The sequence below is a fragment of the Quercus lobata genome, chromosome 7 (genome assembly GCF_001633185.2).
Source record: "Quercus lobata isolate SW786 chromosome 7, ValleyOak3.0 Primary Assembly, whole genome shotgun sequence".
In the NCBI taxonomy this organism is placed as follows: domain Eukaryota; kingdom Viridiplantae; phylum Streptophyta; class Magnoliopsida; order Fagales; family Fagaceae; genus Quercus; species Quercus lobata.
In genome coordinates, this window is record NC_044910.1 from 7804265 (window position 1) to 7810726 (window position 6462).

The 6462-nt window shown below is 31.5% G+C and overlaps 1 long non-coding RNA gene across 1 annotated transcript; it reads right to left on the minus strand.

The window, feature by feature from the left end:
• Positions 1-285: 285 nt before the first annotated feature.
• LOC115952669 lies at positions 286-6227 on the minus strand. Its single transcript, XR_004083509.1, has 4 exons — positions 6032-6227; positions 4325-4571; positions 4108-4211; positions 286-530 (listed from the first exon to the last, which is right to left on the minus strand). It is a non-coding gene; the product is annotated as an uncharacterized LOC115952669 (long non-coding RNA).
• Between the last annotated feature and the right edge of the window lie 235 nt (positions 6228-6462).

Sequence of the window (6462 nt, forward strand, 5' to 3'; positions counted from 1 at the left end):
AGTTTTAGTGACGGGCTATAAATGCCGCTATAGGGCTTCAATTATAACATAATTTTAGACCTTTAGTGGCGCTTTTTGCCCGCCGCTATGGGTTAATTTTTTTTTCCCCTTGGGTTTTAAAACCACAATCCTTTTACAAAGAACCTGTAATAATTTTAGTTCTATTGAAACAATATCACAAATGTAACTAATTAACAATACCACAAATGTCTCCAAACTAAAATTATATTAACATAGAAATATATTATCAAATACATAACATTATCTATAAACATCATCATAAGATTAACAAAAAAAGATGTGGTCATTTGAATAAAACAACCGCTCAAATTAAACTAATACCATAATCAAAGTTCAAAAGCGTTTAAAAATATCCTTCAACACTTGGAAAAAAATAAGGTTGTTCAAATGTAGTTCTTTGTACACGAAAAAGTCCTTGAACACCAAAATAAAACTTATAAGCTGCTTGGTTGATGGAATGTGACTGTTGATTTTTGGAGACCTAGAGATTGTTGGACCAGAGGAACATCCTACATACAAATTATGATTATTCAATAAGTGTGTATAAACGGAATAGAATGACAAGGAAATGAAATCTCTCACATACATGCTCAGATTGTATGATTGAAAAGTAGTTCCAATTCCAAATAAATAAATAAATAAATAAAGAGAGGCAATGCATGATTTGAAATAGTGAGAATATGAGGATTTTGATAAGGAACACAAATGTGTACATGAACCAACTAAGTAGTTTATATAGACTATATATATATATATATCTTCAAGCTAAGGTTATCAATTAGAACCCCTATTTTTCTTGCCATCTGAATTTAAAATAGCACTTGCTAATTGCCTCCATTATATTATAAGTTATAAAGTGTTTTGATGGGAAATTTTTTTTCTTACCACACAATTTACCATTATTTGTAGAAGATAGAATCATAAGTTCATAACCATCAAACAACAACCACAACAAAAAAATTATAGAACACTTTTATCATTTGGTTAAGTCTTTGAGCTATATTATTTTTGGGTCATTTTTGTCCCCATTCGTATGTCGATATGGGTCCAATATAATAGATAAAATATGGTTGAACCCAACATGAACATGATAGTTGCATGCAGGCCTCACATAGTAGCCCACCCAAAGTTTCACGTTCAGCCCTCAAAAAAAGTAGTTCATGTACTTCTTCTTTTGGGTGATCTAAACAATCAAATTTAAGTTATAGTTTAGGATACATATTGGTGACAAACCATATTATAGATGGGGCCTAAATCATATTTGAAGCAACAAGAATTTCAGAAAGCTTATATACACTTTCGGTTATATGTCTTCAAACTCTTCACACAGGAATTCAAAACACTCAAATATATAATTAAATCATACAAATTTAAAAAGCTTAGATATAAATAATAATAATTTTTTCTCCAATAAAAAAATCATAATAACAAGGGATATTTATCTACCAAATCCCAATGCTGCAACAAAAAAACTCCATAATAATTGATTTCCAATTCACAACACAACCATGCCAGAATATAGTAAAATAGTTATCTATGCTATTAGCATGCAAACTTTGCTCCATGCTGGAAACAAAAGGTATAGCAAAACTTGAATTAACATGGAAACTCTAAATACGCAACACAAGCAACCAAGCAAAGGGTAGTACACTTGAACCTTCCTTTGAAGCTTCGTTTTTTAGTAGTAAGTTACAAGCATAACCTCACCCTCCACCTTGCTCTAACAAAATGAAGTAGTACCATTTGAGCTAGACCTCATTGGCACAGTACTCTTAAAAATTTAATTCTATCAAGAAGAATGCTCTCAAATAAGTAAAAAATATCACAACTTAATGCCACAATATTAGCTTATTACGCCAATAAGAATGACGATATAATACAATTGATCTATTCAAGTAGATTTATAATTCTTGAAGGGGGTTATTACATGGAAGATGCAACTTCCAAACAACAATAGGAATAAAAATTGATACCATCACAACCAAAACAAGAGATTATCGTAATAAATGTTCGATGCGGTCGTCAAGAAGACCATATATAATTGGAGTTAGATGTAGTAGAGTATAAACAATGAATGAGTTCAACTAATGGACATGAGGCAACTGGACTACATGCAAAGTAACATGCATGTTCGTATGTGTACTTTTATGGTAGAAACATTAAGAGAACATAAATGGTTCAATAGTACATAGAGATGAGCAAGTGGACCATAAAATTAGGGCAATAATGATATAGAGCAGTGCTTCAAGAGTACCATCTCATTAACACATTTGATAAAACAAAACAATTGATGAGGATTTTTAAGATACTAAGCCTAGCCATGGTTAGTAAATTAGGATTAGGTACGCAAAATCAGCATTCTTATACCAAATACCAATCCTCGGATTGTTAGAGGGAGAAGAAAACAAAGAAATTGAAAATAAATTAGGGACATCATCAATAGAGATAATAAGAGTAAAGAAAATAGACATGGTTTATTTTTATATAAAGAAGTCCAATGCTTACACTAGTAAAATTGTTTATCATTAGGCAAATTGAACATAACAAACCACCAAGAAAACAAAAAGAAACAAAAAAGATTGCAAAAAAAGGTAAAAAATATATATTATAATCATTTAAATTTTTCTTCCATGACAATTTAAATAATTTATTGGCTACAAAAAATATCTAACATATGATCAGCCAGCACAATGGAAAGTGAAAAAGCTTCATCAAATGCAATCCAGCTTTTGCATAAATTAAACCACATCTAATTCAAAGTGAAATCACACCAACCCAATTACAAGCTTGAACATTTTGCCTCATTTCTAAATCATTCTCATGTTTCAGATGCATATTGCATCATCATAGTCATTATCATTGACTATTTGCTTTAATTGTTTTTTATATTATTATTTAAATTAATACAATTCCCTAGTTTAATACAATTTTAATAAGGTCAACCACTATTCACCAAACCATGGAACATCCATTAGCAAAACAAGACATCATTCTTTGTTCCATTTTTTCCCAAAAGGATTTTGTGTTCAACACACAAAGTGCAACACGCACATACAAGATAGTGCATAAATCACCTGGTAAAGGAAAGTTAAGCAATTTTTTAGTCGAAGGTTCTCATGTCTATGAACTCACCTGGCAAAATGTTTATTTCTACAAGTATTTCAAATAGCATGTAGTGCTATTTTCAGTATAAGATGCCTTTCCAAGATGGAAGTTTCACTTGATGGACAATAAAATTTATGCCACATAATATCAGACAAAGAATCCTTGTACCCAACATCCTATCAAGAAGCTAGGGAACTCATTCAAATAAATTTTCTTAAAAATTTAGAAAAAGCACTAAAGATTAGTTTGCAAAATAATTATCAGTTCTTCCTCAACATAACTCAATTCAAATTAATTTCCTTCTCAATTTAGAAATGGCATTGACAAAATAAAAGGGAAATACGTGCAAAATAATTATCAGTTCTTCCCTGCCGAAGATAAGTTTGACTCAAATCATCCTATGGTAATATGAAGGCTTACTTTCTTATGTCCAGCACTATCCTGCCTGAGCACTATCCTATCTGAGTAAAAATGAAGTGGGCAAAGTGCAAAAATGAAGAAATTTGTATAACACACATGAATTTCAAGAAATTAAACAAACCCAAAGAAACAATTTTTGAATTTTTTTCCATTCCAATTACTCCCTAATTTTTATTTTGACCAAAAAAAAAAAAAAATTTCAAAGTAGTTTAAGAAAATGAAACATACTTGCATAATTTATTGCATCAACAAATTGCTACTGCATTTGAAAGATCAATATCATTTATTATTGTACTTAATTTTCTAATGTAAATATTATTCAGCATTGTAATTGTCCCATCTCTTGACTCAATTAAAGCCACTAGCCACTGTGCATGCACCATTCTCTAGCATCTAATCATGCGTTAATCAAGCTCAATCAAGACAAAATTATACAACACCCCTCACCAAAGTTTGTAGCTCACTAGTATGAGTTATAATGAAACAATCTCTTCAATTAATTTCAACATGCATGCATAAATATAAGTTAGAGAGAGAGAGAGAGAGAGAGAGATATTTTACCTTCGGTGGAGGTGCTGGCTTCACTGGGGTGCTTGGAGACAAGGCAAGCCAAAGAAATTGCAGAGTGGATAGGCTGAAGAGAACTCAATTCTCTTCAAAGCAACCTTTTCAAGCCAATCAAAGTTCAAAAGGGATTAGATATTATTAGTATCAAAGTACAGAGAGCTAGAGATAGAGAAAAAGAGAGCGTTAACACAAAAGGAAGAAAGAGTAGTACCTTAAAGGAGGAGAGGAAGTCGGAGACCGATGAGGCACAAAATTGGACCTACGCGGGGGCAATGAGAATCTCCTTGTTGCCGAAGAAGGATTCGTTTATGCTCTGCAAAATGCATGCACTAGTGTGGATCTTCCAACAACCGAAGCTGCCATTTTGAATGTCTTTCTCTTCCTCACAGTCTTAGAGTTGGTTTGGTACAGCAAGTTAAAAGTGTGTTGTTTCTCAATAATTGCTGAATGAAAAAATGCTACAAGAAAAATACAAGAGTGTTTGGTAACATTTGTGAAAAAGTGTTGTTTTCAATCATATAAGCAGTTAGTTGATACTAGCTAAAGTTAATATTAGAAGGAAAAATTACCAAAACAAAAAGAAACTATTGTCTAATTGATTTGCCTATTTCCCTTTTTTAATATTAATAATAATTTTTAAATTAGTAAGTGTTATGTATTATTAATACAAATATTAAATAATGTTTACAATTTACAAATGATTGAGCTATGTTACCACAAAAAACAATCATCTCATCATCTTCCAAAGATAAAGTGTCTTGTGTATGGCTACTAATTGGTCCACCATCATTGTGTGTCAAGTAAAACCTCATCAAACAAACAGAGCATCATGCCTCTAATTCACTCAAAATGCAGCATTAAGATCCAAAACCCAAAAGAAAAAGAAAAATTTTGAGTTTGAAACCGTTAAAATCGCTCATTGGAACAATACAAAACCAAAGAGGTAAGCTGTCAAAAACTTCTTTATCGGCAATAAAAAGAAAAAAACTTGAGTAGAAAAATGTCAAATGAAGGATTTGTTTAGAATCCGCTTATTTTGCTGAAACTGAAAACTTTTTTGTTGAAAGTACTATAGATAAGATCCAAAAGAAAAGAAAAATTTTGAATTTGAAACCGTTAAATCGCTCATTGGAACAATACAAAACCAAAGAGGTAAGTTGTCAAAAACTTCTTTATCGGCAATAAAAAGAAAAAAAAAACTTGAGTAGAAAAATGTCAAATGAAGGGTCTGTTTGAAATCCGCTTATTTTACTGAAACTGAAAACTTTTTGTTGAAAGTACTGTAGAAAAAGGTAAAAGATAGTTGAAATAGTGTAGTAGGTCTCATGAATAGTACCAAAAAGTGCAATAAGTCCCATGAATAGTAGCAAAAATAAGCTGAATAGTAAAATAAGCTAGCTTTTTTAAGTCAAGCTAAACACACACCAAATTTGGGAAAATTAGAATGGATAATAATAAGAAATCAAGTTAGTGTATTGGGTCACCCAATTTGGACCATAAAATCCACAACTCAGTACAAGTGTAGAAATTTCTACTTGCAACTTTGCAACACTCAAAGGGACTTGTTTTCTACTTACAGACCCATTTAACACATTGATTTCCCTAATACAATTCAGTGTACGTGAGTAGACAAAAAAAAAAAAAGTGATTGCATTTATCATTCCAATCAAGAAAGCAGCTTTGACCCTAAATCTCAATGAGTGCCATTGTAACACATCTACAAAGAAAACAATTCAATATATTTAAGTTGATAAAATTTTCAAGTAAAACTCTTAGTGAAAAAACCCATTAGATTTGAAGCTAGTAATTGATCATGCTAGCTTTTACATTTAAAAAATAAAGAAATAAGAAGTGGGTTTTTGAAATTAAATTGAGAGAGAGAGAGAGAGAGAGAGATAATTGATTGTTTTGTACAAACCTTTGAATTGTGTAAGACATTATTTGGGTCGATGGGTATGAGAAGTTGACAAGCTAAGTTGGGTTCGGCCTTGTCGACGTTGGGCTGGTCTCTTCTCGTCGGTGCAGGCGGAGCTCTTTGTTTGTGTGTGAGTGTGAGTGTGAACGTGAAGATCTCTATGTGTGTGTGTGAGAGAGATAGAGAGAAAATGAGAGATTTTTGTGTAGTGGGAAATGAAATATTGGCGGGAAAATAAAATGTTTTGTGTGGGAAATGAAAAATTTTAAGTGGGAAATGAAATTTTAAGCGGGAAAAATAATGAATTAGAAATGTGTGGAGTGTGGACTTAACGTTTGGCTTGTTTTTCTTTTCTTTTTCCTTTTTAATGAAAGAAACGTGTGGTCTAAATGATACTAACTTGATAAGTTTTTCTTTTTATTAAAAATTAATGA